This window comes from Natrix helvetica, assembly GCF_964273705.1.
Source record: "Natrix helvetica genome assembly, chromosome: 8".
Taxonomy (NCBI): domain Eukaryota; kingdom Metazoa; phylum Chordata; class Lepidosauria; order Squamata; family Natricidae; genus Natrix; species Natrix helvetica.
Window position 1 is genome coordinate 20,820,628 of NC_138559.1, and position 25,717 is coordinate 20,846,344.

Genomic DNA, 25,717 nt, shown 5'->3' on the forward strand with positions numbered 1-25,717 from the left:
GACAATGCTTAACAGAAATGTCCCCCCCCAAAAGAAAATCACATATAGGTATGGGTAATCCTTAACATGACCAAGGAGCCTGCCCAATGTGGTTGTATGCCATAATGGTCATAAAACCGGTCAGTCGCATGACTGACCCAATTTTATGACCTGTTTTGTGCCAGTCATTAAGCAAACCTGGTGGCAAGTGTTAGTTTTCAGCAAAAATGTTTTAAAATGTAGTCATGTGACGATGAGACACTGCTGTACATACATCCATGTTGCAAAGGTACATGTGTAGGAGATACTTACTGGGTTGGGACTGAAAAGTTTTAACAACTGGTTTTCTGCCCAGTTGCTGTGTGGGTGTGTCCATGGGTGTGTGGCCTTAGTTGGCTTCCTGCACCATGGTGGGGGTGGGTGGGTGTTTTCACCCTCCCCAGACTCCGGAGGTTTTCTTTGCGCCTCCAGGTGGGCAAAAATGGACTCGTCCAGGCTCCCGAGGCTGGAAATGGGCACATTTCCAGGCGTCTGGTAGTTCCAGTAGGCCCATTTTTCGCTCTCCCAGAGCCTCCGTGCGGGCATCCTGCACTTACCTGGCATCCAAATTGGGCCGCATGGAGACTCCTGGGAGGGGAAGGACAGGTGTGGCGGAACCAACCGGTTATCAGAACTATACTATCGGTTGAATGAACCAGATTGAAATTAACATCCGGTTCACCCAAACCGAATCAAACCAGCTGAATCCCACCCCTGAATACCTCCTAACTGTAACAACAATTTAGCAGGAAAGAAAGTCAACTATTTGAGTGCTCCTGAGAATTTTCTTCTCACTTCAAATTTTTCAGAGCATCTGCTTCAGGCACAAGAATACTCCTATCAGCATGTTGGATCACCGAGTTCCATATTTCAAAGAAATTCCATGTTTTTGTTCTAGGGGGGATACTACAGAGGTATTTTATAGAACAAGCCCTTTTATAAAAAGAATTACAATGCAGTTCCTTAGGGGTTGATCCGAAATGCAGCTTTTCCCTGTAATTTGTAATACAGTTACTTATGGATTTTTCCCCTCTGGTGCAATTTCAAAGACAACCTTTTGCCGAGTCGATCGATAACCTCACCTGCAACAGGGCTCAACGTTTAATGCTTGGTTCTCTTTATCATCTTCATGGCCAAAGTTCCAGTAAGGATACCTGGCTTGATAGAGAGAGGCCTCTTGACCCAAGAGTCCAAGCTGCAAAACCGAAGCCGGGCCTAGGCAGAGTCCGGAAGCAAAGGCATTCATTAACAAAAAGGGAAGGAGCAGCTGATCTTTCATTTGTCTTTGTTTACTTTTATTTGAGTCAACCACAACTACGAGGTTCGCACAACCACGATACAATACAAGCCAGCAGGGCAGAGGTGGTATTCAGTCAGTTCTGACAGGTTCTGGAGAACCAGTAGCAGAAATTTTGAATAGTTCGGAGAACCGGCAAATAGGCTGGCCCCGCCCCTGCTGCCTCCCAGCCTCCCAGCTGATCTTCTTTTGTTCCCCTGAACAGGAGAACGGAGCTGGAGAGCAGGTTAGTGGGATGGGGAGGGAATGGGGATTTTGCGGTATCCTTCCCCCTCCACGCCCACAAAGCCACACCCACAAAGCCATGCCACGCCCACAAAGCCACGCCCAGAGCACCAGTAGTCAAAAATGTTGAATCCCACCACTGCAGCAGGGGTTCACGATTTAGATCCGCCCTAATTTCCCCCAAGTGCTCCCAACAAAGAGTAGATTTTAAAAGGACAAACAAGGATTGGGGGATGGACTTCTGCAAATAGGGCACGCGGCTCTCCTCCCTCTGAAGGCGCAATTTCTACTGGTTCCGCAATTTGGTTACCATAAAAGTTCCTTGCAATAGGGCAGGTATTCCCTGCAGGCATCTGGAAAGGAAAACTCCATTTGTAAAGAAATGGATGAGCGCTGCACCGTCCCTCTCCATGAAGCCTCTGGCAACTAAAAATATGCATGAGCTTTTTTTTTTTTTTTTTTAATCGTTCTGCAGCCCACGTTTATCCCAAATTGATACCTGGGAAATGACGGAGAGAAAAATACTCCCAATAGGCGCCCTTATCTCGAAAAACCTTCCAGTGGAAAGGAAGCAGCACAGACTGGCCTTCGCAGCATTAGGAGTGCTTTAATTAGAGTTCCCACCTCGACTATCGAAATGGATAAATGATATCATTGATAATAATCCAGGTGGGTTAGGTAGTTGGTAGCCTGAGCCAAGGTTGACATCAGGAATGGCAAAGCAGTTGGGGACGCGGGGAGAATGAATATCAGGCGCGTAACCTTCTTTTTTTTTTTTTTTAATCACGGAGGGAGGAGATAAGCTAAGCAGAGGAGACAGCGGCATGGGATACAGATAAAAATGTTAATTTATGGGGAAATGCTGCCGAGGAAATGCTGGGTTGGACTTTTCAGCTGAAATTTTGCCAAGGTTGCCTGTTTCCCCGAAGGGTTTTTTTTTTTAATGACCGCTTTATATGTGAGTGGGTTACAGAGTATTTGCTTGATATATGCATTATACTAAGCTATAACCGCCTTGTTTGAGCTTAAAACACTCTACGGGGAGTCCTCGATTTATGACCGCAATGGAGCAGAACATTTCTGTTGCAAGACGTTGGCGAAGCAAATTTTACCCCATTTTATGACCTTCCCTGCCACAGTAGTTTAGTGAATCTGGCTTCCCCGTTGACTTTGCTTGTCAGAGGCGGATGGCGTGATCCTGGCACATTGCCACCGTCATAAATATGAATCAGTTGACAAGCATCCAAATTTTAACAATGGGACTGTAGCGGCGGATTGGGGCCTACACCTCAATGCACGCCAAAGACTGGACGTGAGACCACGAAGGTGCAAGAGAAAACAGGTTTATTGATGCATCTGAGTTCAGCGCGTTCACACACCGACATCTGAACTGTCCTGGATTTGTTCAGGACAGGAGTTTTATACCCTCCTAGAGTGGGGGCGTTCGCACAGGTATTTATTCGTCAGCGAAAGCGGAGTATACATTTCATATTTGTTCACAGTCAAAACATACATTTTACAGATAGTTGCGTTTTGTAAAGTTACAGAAAAGGAAGTGAAAAACTTATATATCAGCAGCCTGACGTGCTATCTTCTATTAATATGCTTTTTGGGTGGATTGTATCTTACACAAACATTGGTTTCCTGTGACCTTCCATGGAAACTTATTGCAACATATTCCAGTAAAATTTGTAACAAGCCTGAAGAAATTAATGTCAATTAATATACTGACTTGCCTATCTTATTAATCATCTATGGCAGGAGTGTCCAAACTTGGGAACTTTAAGACTTGTGGACTTCAACTCCCAGAATTCCCCAGCCAGCCATGCTGGCTGGGGAATTCTGGGAGTTGAAGTCCACAAGTCTTAAAGATCCCAAGTTTGGACACCCCTGATCTATGGAGATCAGGGGCCTACTGTACCCAAAGGTCGACTGGCTAATGTAGGTTCGGTCTCCTCCTGCTGCCTCAGGACCACAGCAGGCGTGGGTTTCAGCCGGCGTTACTGCCGGTTTGCATGTGTGCGCGCTTTGCGCATGTGCTGGATGTGCAGTTCAATAGAAATTGTTCTGCGCATGTACAGAACTAAAAAAAAAGATGGTGATGGCGACCAGAGAACCGGTTCAGGGGCATGGCCAGCCTGGGTCTCTGCTGTTTCTATGACCCAGGCGGGCATATCGCTACCGGTTCGGCTGAACTGGGCCGAACCTGTAGGAACCCACCTCTGGACCACAGGGATGCTGCAATGGTCGTAAGTGTGAGAAACGGTCATTGGTCCCTTTTTTTCAGTGACTTTGAACAGTCACTAAATGAATTGTTGTAAGTTGCAGACTAGCTGCATATAGCCTAAGCATTGTGGTTTATTGAATGCAATTTTATGAAACCGTGTCTTAGCAGACCCATTTTGCTATACACTTAGACCATCATGGCGGAGTGTGATTGATGAAGAAGATCACTGCTGGTGCATTCTAGCTTTATGTCTAAGGCAGGGGTACCAAAACTTGGCAACTTTAAGACTTGTGAACTTCAACTCCCAGAATTCTCCAGCCAGCATGTAAGACATTAAAATTAACAACAAATATGCCGAGCCCAATGAAATGACAATGCCATCAATGTAAAATCATGATCAGAAGACGGGGAAGAAGGGAGGGTTAACTCTTTAATTAACCATCGAATTGGTTAATTAGATTTAATTAAGCTGGCTGGAGAATTCTGGGAGTTGAAGTCCACAAGTCTTAAAGTTGCTACGTTTGGGCACCCCTGGTCTAAGGGTTGTTGTTGTCTTTGAGGCAATGTTGACTGCTGGAGAATATTTGGACAAGTCCCTGCAGTTTTCTTGGCAAGATTTTAGAAGTGGTTTGCCCTTGCTTGCTTCTTCCTAGGCTGAGACTGAATGGCTTTAAGGCGGCACTAAAACTCACGTTCTTCTGGTGATTGGCCCAAAGTCACCTAGACTAGGAGTGGGACTGAAAAATTTAAGCAACCGGTTCTCTGCCCTGTTGCTGGGCGTGCATGGACATGGCATGTGTGGCCTACTCAGCCTCCTTCACCACGGGGTGGAGGGGGGGGGCATTTTCACCCTCCCCAGGCTCCAGAGCAGTGCTGGGATTCAGCCAGTTCGCACCTATTCAGGAAAACCGGTTGTTAACTTTCTAAGCAGTTCAGAGAACCGGTTGTTGGAAGTAATCTCCTTTTGGTTTTTTTCCACTTTACAGGGCTAATCCTGTAAGGAAGGCAGGCAGGAAGGAAACATTCTGGTGTTGTTTCTTGCCTAATCTTTATTGCCCTGCTTACAGAAACTGCCTCTCCGGTTAACCCTTATTCCATTGTAGCAGCTAAGGCGAAGCGCCCATCAACCTGAGTGACGTTGAGTTGACCACGCCCACCCAGTCACATGACCACCAAGCCATGCCTATCCAGCTGGTCATTAGGGCAGGGAACCGGTTGTTAAATTATTTGAATCCCACCACTGTTCCAGAGATTTTCCTCGAGCTTCCAGGAGGGCAAAAACGGGGGCCCTACTGTACAGGGGTTGGACTAGAAGGCCTTCAAGGTGACAAGGTCCTTTCCAACTCTGCTATTCTATTCTATTCCATCTTTCACGGCAGTAGCTGAGTGAAGCAAGGAGGGAGAAGATGGGAGTGTGAATGTCTTCAGTGGAGACATCCCTTCGTCTGCTTCCTTTCCGTTTTATTGCTTCTCCACCTCTCCGTAATGTGCCATCCATCTGGCTTTCAAGCTAGCAATGCCAGACACAGGTATTTTAATTAAAATATTTTTTAAAAAGTCTAACAGTGGCTTGCGTTCTCTATTAGACTGATGGATTATGATGGTTCTGCCTCAGCGAGCAGACGTTTTTCAGCCCACAGCCCAGCCACTGCATTCTTATTTCCAGCTACCAGCAAAACTGGAAGTCCAGAGTTTGTTTGTTTTTTCAAAACCCCAAAGAGATGGAAACGAGGGTGCGTGGATTTTGCGCAGAGGTGTGTCGTTGTATATCTTCCAGGGCTGGCTTTCCATTGCAATGCTCCCAGCGTCTGGCCTTCGAAGAGGGGCATAAGGTATGCAGCGTGGAAATAACCCTTAACCAGTGTAGGAAGTTAGCACCCACCCCTCTCCTAGAAAAATGAAATATTTTAGGAAATATTAAAAAGGCAGGATATTATATTTCCCTGGATGAGAAATGGAGAAACATGTTTTGAAGCAGGAAGCAGACTCACTCTTAGTAGCCCAGATGCCCGCACTTAAGAGATAAAGAGATAGCTAGGTCTATTCATAGGCAAATGCCCTCACCCAAGATCCAACAAAGGCAGGATTAGCCCTCTACCCATCTCACCGCAAGGCACCTGGGGAGATTACATCACCCGGCAAGGCTCAACCAAGCCTGGGACTCAGGACAGCCTACAGAGGTGCCCCTGCATGGCCCCAAGGGAGTCTGACAACCAATCAGAATACAAGCTCAAATTCAAAAGTCCAGAGAGGGCATAAAACTCAGGCACCCTCCACATCTCTTCCCTTTTTTTGTTCTTCACCCAACATCTTCAAAGCATGTGATCCTGTCCACCATTAAAACCATCTTTCCAAGCAGCCACCATGTTTCCAGTGTCGTTTCTCCCCACTTGGAACTGAACCCAGAGGGACATGTCTTCCAACACCAGCGAAGTCCTAACCAGCCTTCCTCTGTGAAAGAGGCAGCTTTCCTTTCTTCTATTTGTTACACTATAATAATATAATCAGGAAATAGAAAGTTATAGGGAACGAAGGGCATTTTGCATATGAATGGATGCATGGAAAAAATGCTTTTCCTTTGTTACCATCACACTTCTCTATCTTTCAATCCCTGTATTCCAAGCAAGGTTAAATGTTACTTGTAAGTTGCTGGGGGGTTGTAGTAGCCCATTGTGTTAGGAATGAGCAGATTTGGTGGTGGTGGTGGGGTTATGTTGGAAGAAATGTCCATCTGGGGCAGTGGTGGATTCCGGATCCCATTGCAATTGCTCTGTGCATGTGCCTGGAAGCGCCGAAGAGCTCAAATACTAGTAAAGAGTCAGAGAGTAGAGGCTAAGTTTGCATAACTGACTGAAATATACACTATAGAAATATGTAAGTTGAGTTGGCCAATCTAGCATGACCAAGAAGAGTTTAAGTTTCAGTGGATGTAAACTCTGAAAATTGGAATCATTCCATGTAGAGGTTAACTGTCAGAGTCTCACCCAGGGCATCAAGTAGATCTCTTTGTAGAAACCTAAACTTACATCGGGTACTAGCAGAAAAAGTTAAGGGCAAAGCTCAAATAGAGAAACTGATTTTATTCCTATCATGGATTTCTCTCTCTGTCAGGGGGAGAAAGTGTGAATGCCAAAAGGAAGGAAGGAAGGAAGGAAGGAAGGAAGGAAGGAAGGAAGGAAGGAAGGAAGGAAGGAAGGAATTTTTCCTGGAGCTGTGTTTGCTCCATTACTGGAGATTGTGGTTGGTAGAAATACCCTGGAATATGCAAGCAGAGAATGAGAAATAAAACAATATTTCTCATTTATATTGAGGAAGGAAGGAAGGAAAGAAAGAAATAAAGAGGGAGAAAGGGAAGGAATGAAAGAAGTAAAGAAAGAAAGAAGGAAGGAGGAAGGAAGGAAAGAAGGATCTGTAAAAGAGGAACAACTTTTGCTTTTTGTATGAACATACTGTCTATTGGCTGGATGAACACAAAAAGATCAATGAATTTGTGGCAAGATGGAATTGAAGAGATCCTCAAAACCAAAAAGTTTTTTTAAAGAAGAAAAGCCAATGGCTGAAGTGATGGATCAGGTGGTTGAAGCAAGGAGGTTTTGTAAAGATAGAAAAGTATGCAGAGACACAAACATTCCCGCTACAAATTAAATTTGGGGGGAGGCTTACAATTTTTGCTCCTTTTCTGTGCTGTGCCTAAGGCCGCTCCCTTGACAAGAAACAGCATGATGGATGTGTGTCTCCAAAATGCAGAAGCTGCAGATGACGAGTTTTTTTTGCCTGAAGGCGTGGGGCGTGGGGAGTTTTCCCAGGAAGACGCACAGACAAACACATACACACACACACACACACAATGCTTTCTTGCCCTCCAGTTATGGGAAAGTTCCTCAACAAGGTGAGGTGGCATGAATCATTTCAGCTTTCTCAAAGAAAACCGCAACATGCCCACGAACCTATGTGGGCGATGTATTGTGTTTAAAAGAGTGGTGGTTTTATTTCTTTCTGTGAAGTCTTTTGCAGCTGGGAAGGCTAACAAAAAGGCCCTCTAAGCACAGCTAATTGTTGAAGAACCATATCCTGGGAGATGGTGGTTGGAGCATTCACAACTTCTGGTGGCAAGTTGTTCCACTGATGAATTGTTCTGACTGTCAGGAAATTTCTCCTTAGTTCTAAGTTGCTTCTCTCCTTGATTAGCTTCCACCCATTGCTTCTTGTTCTACCCTCGGGTGCTTTGGAGAAGAGCTTGACTCCCTCTTCTTTGTGGCAGCCCCTGAGATATTGGAACACTGCTATCATGTCTCTCCTAGTCCTTCTTTTCATTAAACTAGACATACCCAATTCCTGCAACCGTTCTTCATATGTTTTAGCCTCCATTCCCCTAATCACCTTTGTTGCTCTTCTCTGCACTCTTTCTAGAGTCTCCACATCTTTTTTTACATGGTGGTGACCAAAACTGAATGCATTTTTCCAAGGATGGCCTATATTTAATTTAACGGAGCCCAGCTTCCTAGCCTCTGGCCTCATTCATAAATAGTATACTTTTTATAGGCTGTTTATTCACTTTCTTAATTTAGCATGAGGTGTGAATTCATATATTGTGGCTTAGAACTAAGTGCAAATCACACCACTCTTGTTCATAGAAGTGTTTACAAATCTTAGCTTAAGGTTATGTAGCATGACATATATACATTTTAAAAACACTAATCTTGGATGCAATTGTGTTGGTACCTTTTGTTACAAAGAGTAAACTTTTCTAGGAGGTGTAAGTTTAACGCTTGTCAATGATTTCTGAATGCAGACGAAGGTTTACTATGTTAATAGTTCTTGAACTGCAATGGAAAATCGGGAGTACTCCAAGGTCGTAAGAGAAAGTGATAACCCTGAAAAGAAAGACAGAAAGTTTGCGTACAGGTATCCTCAACTTACGACCACAACATTTCTGTTGCTAAGTGAGACATTTGTTAAGTGCCCCATTTCATGACCTTTCTTGCCATTGTTGTTAAATGAATCGTGGCAGTAGTTCAGTTAGTAACACAGTTGATCAGTGACTCTGGCTGTCCCAATGACTTTGCTTTGTCAGAAGGTCACCAAGGGGGATCACTGACCCCGGGAACAGGGGTGAAATCCAGCAGGTTCTCACAAGTTCTGGAGAACTGGTAGTGGAAATTTTGAGTAGTTCGGAGGATCGGTAGCGGAAATTTTGAGTAGTTTGGAGAATCGGTAGCGGAAATTTTGAGTAGTTCGGAGAATCGGTAGTGGAAATTTTGAGTAGTTCGGAGAATCGGTAGTGGAAATTTTGAGTAGTTCGGAGAATCGGTAGTGGAAATTTTGAGTAGTTTGGAGAACCGGCAAATGCCACCTCTGTCTGGCCCCAGGAGTAGGGAGGGAATGGAGATTTTGAAATATCCTTCCTCTGCCATGCTCACCAAGCCATGCCCACCAAGCCAAGCCCACAGAACTGGTAGTAAAAAAAAATGAATTTTACCACTGCCCGGGATACTCCATCTCTCATAAAAGTGAGTCAGTTGTCAAGCCTCCCAACATCAATCACATGACCATGGGGATAATGCAATGGTCATGCGTGTGAAACAGAATCACAAGTCACTTTTTTCACTGCCATTGTAACTTCGAACGGTCACTTAATGAACCTTTGTAAGTCGAGAACTATCTGTATTCCCATTTTTATGATGCGGTAAGCCACCCAGAGTCACTTGACAGTGAGATAAATGATGTATAAATTTACGAAAGAGGTAATAGTTGGTAATCCGCCTGCCTTAAGCAAACGATTATTAAATGGAGGCAAACGGATTTTCGCAGCAGTTGAAGAGTAGGTGTTTTGGGGGCTTGGGCAAGATTCACTCTCAAAACAATTTTTTTTGAATGTGTATTAGGCTTGTTGTGGCCCGCCAGTGGCCAGCGAAGCTGGAGGCAGATTCAGACAGTGAGGAGGTTGGGGAGGAAGATGGGCCAGTCCTGGAGTCTGGGGAAGGCTCTGATGAGGGCTCTGTGTCGGAGGCAGAGATGGGACCAGGGCCGTTTGACAGTTATCAGCTGCCTTCAGAGTCAGACATAAGCGAGGCAGACGAACAGCTGGAGCCTGTTCCCAGTGTGCTCATGCGCAGAGTTGCCAGATGAAGGGAACAGCTAAAGAACAGGAATTGACTTGAGAGTAAGGCCACAGATGGAAGATGAATGGCCCCTCCCAGAAGAAATAAAAGAGGAGCGAAAGGGGAGTAGAGTTTACAGGAGACAATTAATTCGCTGAATTGGTTGATGACTTTCCAAGACTCCTTGCCAAGTTTTGCAGATATCGGCCTGGCAGCTCTCCAAACCAGATAAGGTCTGTGACTGTAAATCTTCCTTTGAAAGACTTTGCTGGCTGTGAATGAGCAGAATTCACAGTAAATTAATAAAAATGTTTTTGTCGGACAAAGAGTTTATTTCATGCTCTTGGGAAGCCTTGATCAGAACAAGAACAACTACTCCTTACCTTCCTATTTAGAAATGTTTGCCATCTCTCCAAGTGTTTGTGGTTATGCTGATTCAATATGAATTTCACCAAAATATAATCCCAAAGGTTTTTCTAATGATGCTTTTGGTATTTTTTGATACATTCAGCCTTCTGGCTGGACTTATCCTGCAATCCCTTGGCTTCTGATGAATTACAGCCCAGAAGAGCTTGTCGTTGTGGCTGAAAATACGCTAGATAAAAATGACAGCATTTAGATCACGAGTTTTAAAAATACACCTCTGTGGTAGCTGGGTGTGAAATAAGGCACCGCGTGGTACTTTATACTGATCATGTGCGCTTGTATTTATCCATGGGGAGATTCATCTGTGCACCTAATTAGAGATTTCTGCGGAGTGATGTTCTGCGCAGATCTAATGGAAAGGAAGCCCCACTGCGATCAAACTGTCACATCACACTCCCGAGACGGAAAGCTTTGGGGAGAACCCCCTTTGCCGAGTGAGATGACAAGCAGCCAATATCTGCTTTTTCCCGTAAAGTATCCCCGTTCTGTAACTTCAAAGAACTCCCAACCATGAGAAAACGTCAGGACGATTTTCTTAATTCTGATTTGGTTTCCTTCTCTCCTTGGCACTGCAGGAATTCCGCCCCTGTCTACAGCAGCCTTCTGATAAAAAAGAAAAACATTTAAAAAAAAAAAGCAACCTTGACTAAATACCCAGAACAGCCGAGCGGTAAAGTACTGTAATCTGAATATAATAATAAATGAAAGCCCCCCTAGTGAGACCTAAAGCTGGGATTTGTAAAGCCCCCTTAAGCTATTCTGAAGGACATATCTCCTTGGCTTTCTGGAGCATGTGTACATCTCACGCAACTCTGCTTTGAAGGTGCAAGAAAGCCTTCTTAAATCAAGGTTGGCTCTTTAGGAGGTCAGATATTGAAAAAGGAAAAAAGAAAATCCCAATCCTTGGCACCTTGATTGAGTGTTTGTGGAGTGGGTCATTCCATTGGTATCCATTTGTGCAATACTTCATCCCTGGAAGTTTTCAAGAAGAGACTGGGCTGCCATCTGTCAGAAATGGAGTAGGGTCTCCTGCTTGTGTGTGTGTGGGGGGGGTTGGACTAGATGACTTGCAAGGTCCCTTCCAACTCTGTTCATTTGAATCTGAACATAAGTGGGGTGTGCAACACGGATGAAGGGTTGAAGCCTCCTGTTGAAACTTGTCCATCATCTTCCAGGACCAACGTCTATGGAGATTTCAAGGGATGTGGCATCACAGTTATACAGGAATGGGCTCAGTGAGTTGTTGAACATATTGTTGATTCACTCACGTTTTCATTCACTCACCATGCCGATTAATCAATCTACTCCCCACCCCCCGCCCCACCTTGCAATCTGGCTTCTGAACCAAAAGTCAAAATATTTAGCTGCTCAGAAGATTCTTAATTAGCTAACCGAACCGATTAATCAATCCACCCACCTTGCAACCCTGCTTGGGAACAAGAAGTCAAAATATTCGCCTGTATTGTCTGCGGAATAGGAAGCCACGGATGTTAACGGTTCCCAGCTCTGCCCACTTTCCTGGAGTGTTTTCCTCCCCGCAAAAGGTCAGGTGCAAATAGCTGCACCCCCATCGATTCTACAAACATGCATAGAGCATAGGCCAAATGAACGGGAAGAAAAACATTCTTTCTAAAAGATAGAAATATATGTGTATGCAGGGGTGAAAAGTTACCGGTTCGGACCAGTTCGCCCGAACCAGTAGTAAAAGAATGCTACCGGTTCACTCGAACCAGTAGTAAAAAAAATGCTACTGGTTCACCCGAACTGGTAGTTTAAAAATACTACTGGTTCACTCAAACCAGTAGTAAAAAAAAATACTACCGTTCACCCAAACCAGTAGTAAAAAAATACTACCGGTTCAGGCGAACTAGTAGTAAAAAAATGCTACAGGTTTGGGTGAACTAGTAGTAAAAAAATGCTACTGGTTCACCTGAACTGGTAGTTGAAAAATGCTACTGGTTCACTTGAACCAGTAGTAAAAAATGCTACCGGTTCACCCAAACCAGTAGAAAAAAAATGCTACCAGTTCATCCAAAACTGTAGTAAAAAAATGCTACCAGTTCGGGCAAACTAGTAGTAAAAAATGCTACTGGTTCAGGCAAACCAGTAGTTCTGATGATCAGCTGTGTGACAATCAGCTATGCCACATGATAAATTGCACGGCACAGCTGATTGCTGCACAGCTGGTCATCGGAACTACTGGTTTGCCTGAACCTGTAGTATTTTTTACTACTGGTATGGGCGAACGGTGCGCATGCAAAGCAAGCAGGTAGCAGACTTCAGAGCATTTCACCCCTCTGTGTGTGTGTGTGTGTGTGTGTGTGTGTGTGTGTGCATGCAAATACTGTGTTTCCCTGAAAATAAGACAGGGTCTTATTTTCTTTTGACCCCCAAAATAAATGCTTGGCCTTATTTTCAGGGAGGTCTTATTATTTTTGAGGTGCAGGAGACGGCGAGCGTGGTCATCTCCTGGCTGCTGCTGTGCTGCACATCCCTGGGCCTGCCACACATTTTGCTGTGGCCATTAGCATGGCAGGAGGGGCGTGGTGACTAGGGTTGCGGGAGTGGCCATATGGTAAGGGATATATATATATATATATATATATATATATATTCAGAAATACTTTGGTTTAAGCAAGGTAAGACTTTTGAGTGAATTAGCTGAGGACTATTAAACCAGACATTCAGCCGTAACTGCCTTAATGATGTTTTCTGATTGATAATGCTAATATAATTAATATTCCTTGCCAAGAGGAAAGATAAGTACTTGAATGAAAATTTGAGGCTGATCTAGGAGAAAAGCTTCATTTGCTTTTATAGCCCTTGTCCTAATGTTCTTTGGGGAGTAAAAAAAAAACGGGGGGGGGGGGAAGGTTGAGCTGTCGTCCAAATGAACTTCCCACTGCAGAGAGCATCACAAGAGGCTAGCGAGCTTACTAACTCTGCCATGGATGGTTTACAATAAGCTCTTCTAATGGAGGAATTATCAAACGTTTGGCTTGATGGGCGCTTTTGAAAGCTGTTTATTTTATTTGGAAAAATGTATTTAGCTGCCTACTCGCTCGTGGCAATTCTAGGCCACTTACAGAAAATACACACACAGTGTGGGAGAAATAAAAATAATAATTAATAATAAAAACAGTAACCCTTCCTCCCAGAGGTGAAATTCAGCAAGTCCTGACAGGTTCTGGAGAACCGGTAGCGGAAATTTTGAGTAGTTCGGAGAACCAGCAAATACCACCTCTGGCTGGCCCCGCCCCCATTTATTCTATGCCTCCTGAGTCCCAGCTGATTGGGAGGGAATGGAGATTTTGCAGTATCCTTCCCCTGGAATGGGGAGGGAGTGGAGATTTTACAGTATCTTTCCCCTGGAGTGGGGAGGGAATGGAGATTTTACAGTATCCTTCCCCTGGAGGAAGTCACCCAACCCTCTCCTAGGAAAATGAGATATTTTAGGAAATATTAAAAATTAAGAATATTTCCCCCTAAAAGGGAGGCAGAAACAGCCCCGCCACACCTTTGTCAATGGGCCATGAAGGCCTGGGCCAGTCTATTCTACATAACAAAGATCTATCTCCTTCAGGCAGAGCCATAATAGGAATTGCCCAAAGCCCTTTCATTACATCATCATCACCTAGCAAGAGTCAACCAAGCCTGGGACTCAAAGACAACCTACAAAGTTACCCCTGTATGGCCCTACGGGAGTCTGACAACCAATATGAATACGAGCTCAAATTCAAAGCCCAACAGAGGGTACAAATCTATCTCTATCTCTCACCCATGGGCCTTTTTTGCCCAGGACCTCAAGCCATGTGGTCCTGTCCACCATTAAACCATCTTTCCAAGCAGCCTCCATGTTTCCAGTGTCTTTTTCCCTACTTGGAGCTGAACCCAGAAGGACATTTCTTCCAACACTTCCAATAATCCAGGGGTGGGTTGCTGCCGTTTTTACTACAGGTTTGCAACTCATGCATGCTGTTCAATACAAATTGTTCTTCGCACATGCGCAGAGCAATTTACAATGAACTGCGCAGTCACTAAAAAACAAAATGGCGGCGGCCCAGCGGTGGCGAGGGAAACGGTTCGGGGGCGGGGCAGGCCTGGGTTTCTGTCATTTCTGTGACCCAGGCCTGAATTCCACTATCGGTTTGGCTGAACTGGGCTGAACCGGGACCAACCCACCTCTGCAATAATGCAAGAAGTTCTCTCTTTTTTTGCCACTAGTGAGGATACTTCCTAGCCAAGCAAAATTCAACATATTTTATTCTTTTTTTTAATGACCACGTGATTGATTAACAACTGCAGTGATAGACTTAACAACCATGGCAAAAGAAAAATTGGGTGTGACTCAACAACCGCCTTACCGAACAACGGAAATGCTGGTTCCACCAGTGGTCGTAAAATGAGGACTACCTGTAATGAGTTCCTGGTTTCACATCCCCGTCTCTTACCTGATGGAACGGCGGGTTCCCCTTCTTCAAAGAAGGGAGCAAGGCATTCCAAGCAGTTCTTCTTCTGAATTGGGTATTATTTCCATGAGTAACAGTCATGGCTGGAAATGGGTAACAGACAAGACAATTCTGAATGGTGAAAGTCTCACCATGCACGGGGCAGCTGCCTCAGTTCTGGTCTAGGATTATCATCCTAAAAATGACTCATTTCCACGTTGAGCCGAATATGCTTAAGTCAGCCCAAAAGTGCAGCCATGGAAAATACAAGAAAGATGAGAGCTGTAGTATGCACTGATCTGAACTGAGATGGTGCCTTTTCTGTTTCAAAAGTCCTACTATGTGATAAGATAGAAAAATGCAGGCTAGACTACCAGTCACCAACCGGTGGTCCACGAGAAAGTTTTGGTGATCCGCAGAAAAATTATTTGAAAGGATAATAAGAACAATAAATCAGTGGAACAGTTTGTGTTCCAGAAGTTGTGGATTGCTTCATCACTGGAGATGTTTAAGAAGAGATTGGATAAACGTTTGTCCGAAATGGGGTTAAACGCCAATGTCCCTTCCAACTTTTGTTATCCTGCTAAAATACCTTGTGCTAAGAGCAGCAATATGGACACAGAGTAGAAGTAAACAGATAAATAAGAGGGAAGGAGAGCGATTGAAAACAAATTGCCATCAGCGTCCCTTAAAACCTGGTAAATGAGATGTGTCTTTGGGTATTTTTTTCCCCCCCAAAGCAGAGAGAATTAAACGGATGCTCCTTCAAGAGGAAGATAACCAGACAGAAACAATAAGAAAATGACAAACAAGTGATGAATGATTCAGTTTTAAAGCTCATCCTCCAGAACTTCCTTCGTCCAAATCACAATTACGTACAGTACATTCACAGCCCCAGTGAGCAGTTATGAAATGAAGAAGTTGTAGAACCAAAGACTGCATTCATTGAGAGAAACGTTTACCAATCATTTAAATGCAAGGTCTGGATCCTGGTAAGCCGGAGAATGTGATTGGACGGCATGTAAGACCAATTTAAAAAGAGAATTTAATTTGCATATCAAAAGGATTTGCAAAGTATTTTTCTTTAGATGCTTGATTTCTGTTCAGTTTTCTTGCACTAATCAAGGAAGGGAGCAGAATTTGGCTTGACACATTTAGCTGCTGATACACACTGAAGAAGAATTTATTGGATGCTAGTAAATAATTCTGCTTATCTCTTCCTAGGAAAGGAAAATGATCCTGTCTCTTGAGAGGCATACATATTGTATCTCCAAAGCTAGTATGCAACTTGGAATGGATATTTTTCAGTGCAAATTTCATACTATATTCAGGATTTTTTTAAAAAACTAGTTGATAACCAAGCGCTACCCGGGTATTTATTTATCCCAATCCTCCTTCGATGAACGTGACTGCAATTTCTAATGTTGGGTTTCCCCCTTACTAGAGGAAGCCCCCTTGTGGAGGATTGTGAAGCAGTTACCAGGGCAACTCCACAGTGCTGTACAGAGAAGTCATTTGAAGGCAGTACGGTAGAAGCCATTGTAAGGCACAACACGCTGTATCTTAACAGAACACCCCCCCCCCCCCAGGGGTCTTAGGGGTGTCTTACTCCCCAGAGTATTTGTTTCCAGATGGTAAGTCAACTGTGTACAAGTTTGGTTGAAATTGTTCAAGGGAATCCAGAGTTATGCTGGAACACACACACACACACACACACACACACACACACACACACACACAGAGCCAATAGATAGATAGATGGTAGGTAGGTAGGTAGGTAGGTAGGTAGGTAGGTAGGTAGGTAGGTAGATAGATAGATAGATAGAGAGATAGAGAGATAAGAGAGAGAGAGAGAGAGAGAGAGAGAGAGAGAGAGAGAGAGGCAGATGATAGGTTGGTTGGTTGGTTGGATGGTTGGTTGGTTGGTTGGTTGGTAGGTAGGTAGGTAGGTAGGTAGGTAGGTAGATAGATAGATAGATAGATAGATAGATAGATAAGAGAGAGAGAGAGAGAGAGAGAGAGAGAGAGGCAGATGATAGGTTGGTTGGTTGGTTGGTTGGTTGGTTGGTAGGTAGGTAGGTAGGTAGATAGATAGATAGATAGATAGATAGATAGATAGATAGATAGATAGATAGATAGATAGATAGATAGATAGATATTGGACACTTCATGTTCAGAGTCCTTAATTGCTTAATTAAAGGTATCCTCAAGTTTTAAAGACTGCGAGCACCATAGATATCAAATTTAATCAACATATGAACTTTTATTTTTATATGCCAATTACAATGTGTGAAACATTAGAATTTATAGGGAGGAAAATGCAACCATTCTTTTCATTTTAAACTCTGCCTATGCCATTGCCACCGATTTCCCCACCTAGCATATAATATGCATCAACCCACCTGCCTGCTCAGTTTTAGATTTTGGAAAGATTTCAACAGTGCTCATACTGTACAATATGAAAACAGTGTCTCTCCCCCCCTCCCCCCTCCCCAATGTACTTGCAGCGTTTTATCCCTTTGGTTTTGTCGTAGCAATTTCCAGAAAAAGAATGGTTGGTTTTGAGTTTTTATGTAAATCACACACAATAAAACTTCAAAGCTTTCATTCAGCTGGAAAGCAGCATGAGAGTATCAAAGCTGGAGATTGTATTCCACATAAGAAAAGTATTCAGTTTCTGGATTCATACAGTGGGCGAAGCCATGGATAGTTTTAATTATGGTTTGCGGGATAAGGTTACATCAAACGTCAAATTTCTGCTGGCTTCACCCAAGTTCAAGTGAAAGAGAGATCGCAGTGCGGCTGGAAGAGATCCGGGAACGCAGCCACTTAGGGTTACTGAGCAGAAACGTAGAAAGTGTAAAATGAATTCCGTTTTATGTACAAGTTAAATGAAACAGAACCTACTCTTTATTACCACATCAAGAGCAAACTCACACCAACAGAACTTAGGACAGTAATGAGAGATTTGCAGGGAAGAGGTTGAAGGGAGTGCAGAATCATTGCAGCTACACCGAAAGGTAAGGTGTTGAAAGGAATTTAATGAAGCCATGCTTTAGTGAGCTATTACACGGAATGCTGGCCATTTGTCTAAAAGTAAAACAGCTAGACTTGCTTTCTTTTGTAAAAGAGAAACTGGAAAGGCAGAAGTTTTGCCACATAGACCATTGTTTTTCAACATCCAAGATTTGTCTGTGTGTGTGTGTGTGTGTGTGTGTGTGTGTGTGTGTGATTTTTGCTGATAAAGAAATGAAGGAGAGTAGCATAGATCTATTTCAGGCTGTTTAGCTCTCATTAGCTAGCCATACCCTTGCTGGGATTCGAACTTGGGCTGCTTGCATACTAGGCAGTTGTATTAACCTCCAAGCCACAAGTTCTCCTCCCTTTATCAGCGGTGCCTTCCGATTGACATTTTTGTAGCCCTCGACTTGCAAACATTTCTTTAGTGAACTTTTGAAGTTACAACCGCACTGAAAAAAAGTGACTTAGGATTGTTGACACGATAGCGGTGTTCCAATATCTCAGGGGCTAACACAAAGAAGAGGAAGTCAAGCTATTCTCCAAATGGGGAAGGTACAGAGGCAGCAAGAACCTTTCAGTTACATCGCTACAATAAATCCATTCCCCCCCAAAGTTTCATTGTCTTGTTTTCATTGTCCATTTTGGTGTTTGGATTTTTAAGGGAGGTGCACACACATTTCAGGAACAGGATGTGTGATGGCAAAAAGGTTTAAGAGTTCTTGCTCAAGTCCAAGGGTTTCCGACCTTGGCAACTTGAAGACCTGTGGCCTTCACCTCCACCGATGGAATTCTAGGAGTTGAAGTCCACAAGTCTGAAAGTTTTGCAGAGGTGGAGATCCCTGCTCTAGTCCCAAACCGGACATCAATGTTTGCTTAAAACTTTATTTTTCTAGACTGGAGAATTGATTTCCTTCCTGTGCTTTTCCTTTTCCGGCTGCCTTTCCTTTGTCTCTTGTCTCAGCGCCAGTTTCTTTCCTCTCTTGCTCCCTTCTCTTTGCTTCTACCGTATTTATTTGAGCGACTGCAGACAATTTTTACCCTGAAATAAACCTCCTCTTTTGGCGTGCTGATATTATTCCTCCTTTCTATCCTATTTGTATAGGAGTGGGTAGGTGGGAGAGGGGAAATTAAATGTGCTGTTTAGCTCCCCCACTCCCCCACTCCTGAAATGGCTCAGTGCGGGAAGGATTAGGCACCTTTCTTTGAACTGCCAGCAGGAACCAGCTCAGTGATAAGAATTGCAGAAAAATTAGCACCACCCCCGTTATGAAACGCAGGCATCGTTATGCAGACAGAAACAGAAACAATCTGGATTGATCTATTTTTTATTAAGAAAGATTTCTTATAGCTGAGATCACCCTCTTTCCATATGGTCCTGCAAATGGGCAATGAAGCTTCTGGTAGGGAGGCTTGGCCCAGGGCCAATTCCTCCTCCTCCTCCTCCTCCCCCTTTTGAGCATTCCTGAAAGCAAAAAAATGGTTGAGCAGCACGGCCGCCCACAAAGCAGCATGGCTATTCTCACCACCGCAAGAACTGTACAATTCTGAATTACGGGGTCCAGATTTAAAACTTGGGAAGTCTTTGATGTTTCACATCTTAAACGGTAGCATGTGTGTATATATATATATATATAAAAAGATGGATCAGAGTAGTTGCAGTGGACTTATTCATAGGGTTCCTAGCAAAGTATCCTTAGGCATCTCTCAGATAACTTGAATTAGCACCGATGATCCCAAAAGTGCTTTTTTTTCAAGAGGCTACTGGACTTCCTTGTTTTTTCTTTGAAGACGTTTCACTTCTCATCCAAAAAGCTTCTTCAACTCTGACTGGATGGAGGAGAACGGAAGGATTTATACTCCTTGCAGACAGCTGGTCCTTTGCATCCTTTTAGAGGGTCCTTAAAGTCTCTTGGAGGTTTATCTGTGTCCTCAGGGTCACCTGAGTAGGGCAAACTGGTGTAGAGCCTTCTTGGAACCAAGGAGCTTTCAATGCTAAAAGGATGCGAATGACCAGCTGTCTGCAAGGAGTGCAAATCCTTCCATTCCCCGCCATCCAGCCAGAGCTGAAGAAGCTTCTTGGATGAGAAGAGAAACGTCTTCAAAGAAAAAAAAAAACCAGGAAGTTCAGTTGCCTCTTGCAAAAAGCACCTTTGGAAATTTCACTCTGGGATGCAAAAGAAAGATTTTTTTTTAAAAAGGAACCAGGAGCACCACTCCTGGTGACCCTGAGGACACAGAGAAACTTCCAATGGCTTCAATGGCCCTCTAAAACAGGGGTGTCCAAACTTGGGAACTTTAAGACTTGTGGACTTCAACTCCCCACAAGTCTTAAAGTTCCCAAGTTTGGACACCCCTGCTCTAAAAGGATGCAAATGGCCAGCTGTCTCAAGGAGTGCAAATCCTTCCATCCCCAACCACCCAGTCAAGAGCTGAAGAAGCTTCTTGGATGAGAAGTGAAACGTCTTCGAAAGAAAAAAACAAGAAAGTCAAGTTGGGGTAATGAAACGTTTGCAAGAAAACAGCCAAGCTCAGAGAGCACTAAGAACATGTCGGGCGCTGCGAGTGAATAATTGCAGGAAATGGAAGAGAGATTAAAGCATGCAATGTGGGATAGCCTCACCCCCCCCCCCCCATGGAAATAAAATCCGGCCGAGCAACAGAGGACGCCAAAGAGCGATTTACAGTATCTCTTTACAGCCACCTAGCGGCATTCTGCAATTTTGCAACCCAGCTCGGGGTCGCCCCACTCAAAAGAGCCTTTGCGGCGGAGGCATCCGCGCTACGCATGGTGGGAGCTGTAGTCCAATATGTCTGGCGGACATCAGATCGAAGCGCGCATCCTTGACGGTCTCCCCTTTTGCCGACAGGGGTCGCTAGATTATTTTACGTTTATTCAGCCTACCAGGAGGAGAGGACGCTCTGGATTGGTGGAGGGCGCCAGTGCAATGCAGCAACGGGATGAGAGCTGTGCTGTGATTGGTCGAATTTGGTCCTCGAGCAACGGAGGCCCAAATCCAAGGCCTGTGCCTTCCCTCCGCCCTCTATTTTTTCCCCTTCTAAAATCTCTGCTGAACGCTGTTAATGTGGCTTGCTTGGAAATATTTTGGATCCTCTCCTTTAGGCAAGTTTGAGTGTCGACCAATCATCTCATGGCCTTGGAGGCTGTTGCTAGGCAGATTATTCTAATGACTCATGGGCGGTCTTTCTTCCCCCCCTCCCCCCCCGTTTTGCAGCTACCATTGTGAGGTGAGGACAGGTGGGCGGGGATGGTCTGTGGTGAGGCCCTAGGAACCGGCCTGGATACGAAACCGTCATCGAACCCCTTCAGGTAAAATGATGGACCAGCCCGGAGAATGAGTTTGGCTCAGGGTTTCGGCAAGGCCCCATGAAGGGTTTTTAGGGGTTGTTATTTTAGTCGCACCCAAGATGGCGCCGGGATCGGGACAAACCGTTTGCTCCCGCGGGTGGGGAAAGAGGTGTAGGGCGCTGCCATACCCCCCTTCCTGCCGGAGAGGTACAGTCCGCTTCCCCCTCCCTGCCCTAATCGGGATACCCCATCCGCCCCAGACGGGGGGGGAAGAAAGAGCTGCCCCAGCTGGCCCTCCCCCCTCCCTGTTTGGTATAGTCCGGACCCCAGCACCTCACTGGACAGGGGGGGGATGTTATTGAAGCCATTTTAATGCCCCCTCCCCAGCGCTGTGGGCCTTTCCTCGCCGAGGGCTACTCCTCGTCCTTGCGCGCCTGCACCCTTCGCCCTCCGGCCGGCTGTCGGCTTCCCTTCCCCTTCGGCAGCGTCGCGACCCGCGTCGGTCCGCGTTCTCCCCTCCCCCTCCCGTGGACCGAAGTGGTTGGGGCGACCGAGAGTGACCGTTTTGGGCTTTCGGGGCTCTTTGAGGCGCCTCCCTTTGATTGGCTGGTTGGTGGGGCATCGGGGGGGGGAATACAGGAGGGGGGGAGTCCCGAGCGCCCTCTGGGTTCGCTGACCCGGGTCGTAGTGCGCGTGCGCGCGAGTGGCCGGGTTGCGTTTCCACGTGCTAATGCGGGCATTGGCAGGTCAAACCCCGGGATGCACGGGGCTCTTTGCAAACGGCCGGGCGGGGCCGGGTTAAAGGCGAGAGGAGAGTGCCCGGTGCTTTTGCACAAGAGTCGGCCGTGGGCGCTGCTCCTTCCCCGTGCAAAAGGATGGGGCGTGGGGTTTAAGCCCGGGGTTCGTGGGAGACCCGTGTTCCTTTGAAGAAGGGGCCGTGGGCTTGAATGCACGCGTGGCTCTGAGCTTGGCTTTCCTAGTACAGGTAGTCCTCGACTTGCAGCGCTGGAAAAGTATTGATTACGTTTTTCACACTTGTGACCGTTTCTCACACTTGCGACCGCTGCAGCGTCCTCATAGCCACGTGATTGACATTAGCAATAGCACTTAAGTCTTATATACCGCTTGGGCTTATATAACAGCTTCTCAGTGCTTTTACAGCCCTCTCTAAGCAGTTTTAAAGAGTTGGCATATTAACTCCCTCAACAACTGACTCGCATTTATGACCGTTGCAGTGTTCCGCGGGGCATCGTATGATCCCCTTTTGCAACTTTCTGAGGAGGAAAGTCAACGTGGGAAAACCAGATTTGCTTAACAAGCATGTGACTAAGAACTGCAGTGATTCGCTTAACTAAAGCGGCGAGAAAAGTCGTAAAATGGGGCAAAACGCGCTTAACCAACGTCTCAGTGAGCGACATAAATTTGAGTCCTAAATTTGTAAGTCGAGGACTACCTGTAATAAGATGCCAGTTTGAATGGGGACCTCGGGCCTAGAATGATGGATATACAGTTGCGTCATTCCATCGCTGTACATTGAAAATGCAGTGGGAAATAACGCCGTTTGTGTCTTTCCACCCGCGTGAATCCCAATGGCCAAATTGGACTGTGTTGAAAATCTCCCCCCCTCCCCCCATGTCAAGGAAACCTGTGCTAAATCATTTTTTTACAAAGGCTCATTTCTATCCTCTTAGAAAAAGGACTTTCAATTTTCCCTTGTCGTTGGGAGTTGTGTGAATTTGCTCTTGAGACACGGGACTGGAGTTTTCCGTGACTGCTTTAACAAAAATCAATATTTAGAGTGGAGTTAGAAAAACAAAAGCTCTTTGCATATATATATGCAAATATATGTTTATATATATATATATAGATATATATATATATATATATATATATATATATATATATATATATATATATATATATATATATATATATATATATATATATATATATATATATATATATATATATATATATATATATATATATATATATATATATATATATATATATATATATATATATATATATATATATATATATATATATATATATATATATATATATATATATATATATATATAAACTTATGGGTTAATGTTTGATCAGCAAATGCTTCCATGTCCTAATTGTTTTTTCCCTCCGATTTGAAAACGTATTTATTCTCTTGTTAGTTTTTTTTTTATTTTTCTATATATGAGGTTTTTATATTTTATATATTGAATCATCATGTGCGAATAGGCAGCAATATAAACTTCCTAAAATAAATAAATAAATAATCTTGCCTTTTCTCTCTAGAGTGCTGTAAATATATCAAGGGAATTTAACATTAAAAAATATATATACCCATTCCATAATCTGACAGTTTCTTGGTGTTAAAATGGCTAGGCCAAATACTGCCGTCCATGCCCAAGAGGAAAGTACTATATAGCGGTTTCATTTTTTTGTGGCTTATTTTGTATTTTATGCATGGCTGAAAGTTGCATAAGATTCTGAGCCATGTGCAACGATTAAAACTACCGAAACAAAAGACAGCGGTGCAATAATAATGTGCTGCGGCAATACTGTTGATAGTCCTGGATCGTCTCCCCAAAAGCTCTGGAAGAAAATATTTTATTAGCTTCTGAAAGGTCGTAGAAAGCTGGGCAGGGGGCTGAGCTGGAGGAAAGGATTTTGTGTGACATGCCCTCCACAACAGTCCTCTTACCCTCTTGGTATTGGTGGGGTATTTTGGTATTTTGCCAGCAAACCTACACCAAATACACAGGGAAGGTTGTCTTGAAATACCTTGCCAGATAGAACACTGTGAGTCCCTTTGAATTGCATTCAGAAAACCATCACGGCTTCTAGCACAGAATTACGTAGCTATGACAACCTCGTATTACCCAGCAGATGAGCTATTATGTTTTATCCTAATTATAGCTCCCAGAGGTTTTCAAAGGCAGCTCTTTGCAGCCTGCGGTACAGTACAGGTGGTCCTTGACTTACGACCTTCGTTGAGCCCAAAATTTATGTTGCTCAGCGAGTTAAATGAGTTTTGTCTCTCCCCCCCCCCCATTTTATGAACTTTCTCGCTCCCATTTGCTAAGTAAAGCACTGAAGTTATGAAATCAGTAGCACGGCTGTTAAGTGCTTCGCTTGCCAGGAGGATGCAAAAGGCAATCACATGGCCCCGAGACCCTGGAACCGTCATAAATAGGAGCCAGTGGCCAAGAGTCTGAATTTTGATCATGTGACCACAGGGAACGGTTATACCTGTGACTGTGACTTTTCAGTGCCATTGTAACTTTAAACAGTCAAGTGGTGCGGTGGCCTAGAGGTAGAATTGTCGCCTCACAATCAGGAGGCTGAGAGCTCGATCCTAGGTAGAGGCAGATATTTCTCTCTGGGCACAATGAGAATATATCTGGCGAACAAAACTCCGCATTGGCAACAGGAAAGGCATCTGGCCATTAAAACACTCTGCTAGCTCCATTCAGTTGCCCCAGCGGGAGGTATCGTCAAGACATCTGGAAACCAGCCCTGGTAAAGAAATGAGCCCCACCCACCACCCAGGCGGTTACAACACAAAACAACAACGGACACACAGCCAGCACCAATCAGCACCAATCTACCAATCATGATACAGCCACACATCCAATCAATCCACTTACTGAAACAATGCCAGCACTCCACACCCTACCCACCAAGATTTATAGAAAGTCGGCAGCCTCCGACCACGCTTTAAGCTAAAATCACCAGCCTGAAGATGGCGAGTGAGACCTCGCTAAAACGTTGCCAAGACAATCTCAATCTTGCATGGGAAAAGACCCGAATACAACAAGACCAGCATACCTACACCCGTGAAAAACTATGAAAAAAAAAAAAAAACCACACACACACGTATTGTGTCACAACCCCTGGTATGGCCAAATACGGGAGGGAGCACACTACTTCCCATTTTTCTGTCTTTCAGCTCACACCAGGAGACCATCCAGACAGAAAACCATTTTTTTGTTGCCTTTGTTACTTTGTGTTGCATTTGTGCTGATACATAAGTAAAGGGAGACTAGTATAGATCTATTTCAAGCTATTTAGCCCTCATCAGCTAGCCATACCCTTACTGGGAATCGAACCAGGGCTCGAACCTATATATATTCATATAATCGAACCTATATATATATTCATTTATCAAATAATCCATTTGTCACAGAGGGAAGCATATCTACACCCGTGAAAAACTATGAAAACACACACACACACACACACACACACACACGTATTGTGTCACAACCCCTGGTATGCCCAAATATGGGAGGGAGCACGCTGCTTCCCATTTTTCTGTCTTTAGGCTCACTCCAGGAGACCATCCAGGCAGAAAACCATTTTTTGTTGCCTTTGTTACTTTGTGTTGCATTTGTGCTGATAAATAAATAAAGGGAGACTAGTATAGATCTATTTCAAGCTATTTAGCTCTCCTTAGCTAGCCATACCCTTACTGGGAATCGAACCTGGGCTCGAACCTATATATATATATTCATTTATCAAAGAATCCATTTGTCACAGAGGGAAGCAACAAAAGCCATTTGCTCATACCACCCACCTTTTCTGTGGGATGAGATGAAGCAAGTGTCTCTCCTCTCAGCTAATCACATCAACATTTTGTCC

General features: G+C 44.3%; 2 protein-coding genes across 3 annotated transcripts in view; one reads left to right on the plus strand and one right to left on the minus strand.

Annotated features, from left to right (window-relative positions):
- Positions 1–25,717, minus strand: part of ADAMTS8 (ADAM metallopeptidase with thrombospondin type 1 motif 8) — a 489,092-nt gene that overhangs the window by 232,158 nt on the left and 231,217 nt on the right. The gene's annotated exons all lie outside the window — the stretch shown is intronic.
- PRDM10 (PR/SET domain 10) overlaps positions 20,955–25,717 on the plus strand; it is a 46,950-nt gene continuing 42,187 nt past the window's right edge. The window contains exon 1 of one of the 2 annotated variants that reach the window (XM_081961348.1): positions 20,955–21,091. The gene's annotated coding sequence lies outside the window, so the exon portion shown is untranslated. Of the gene's footprint in view, positions 21,092–21,145; positions 21,278–25,717 lie in introns of those variants that run through there. The other variant, XM_081961349.1, reaches the window with a different exon arrangement.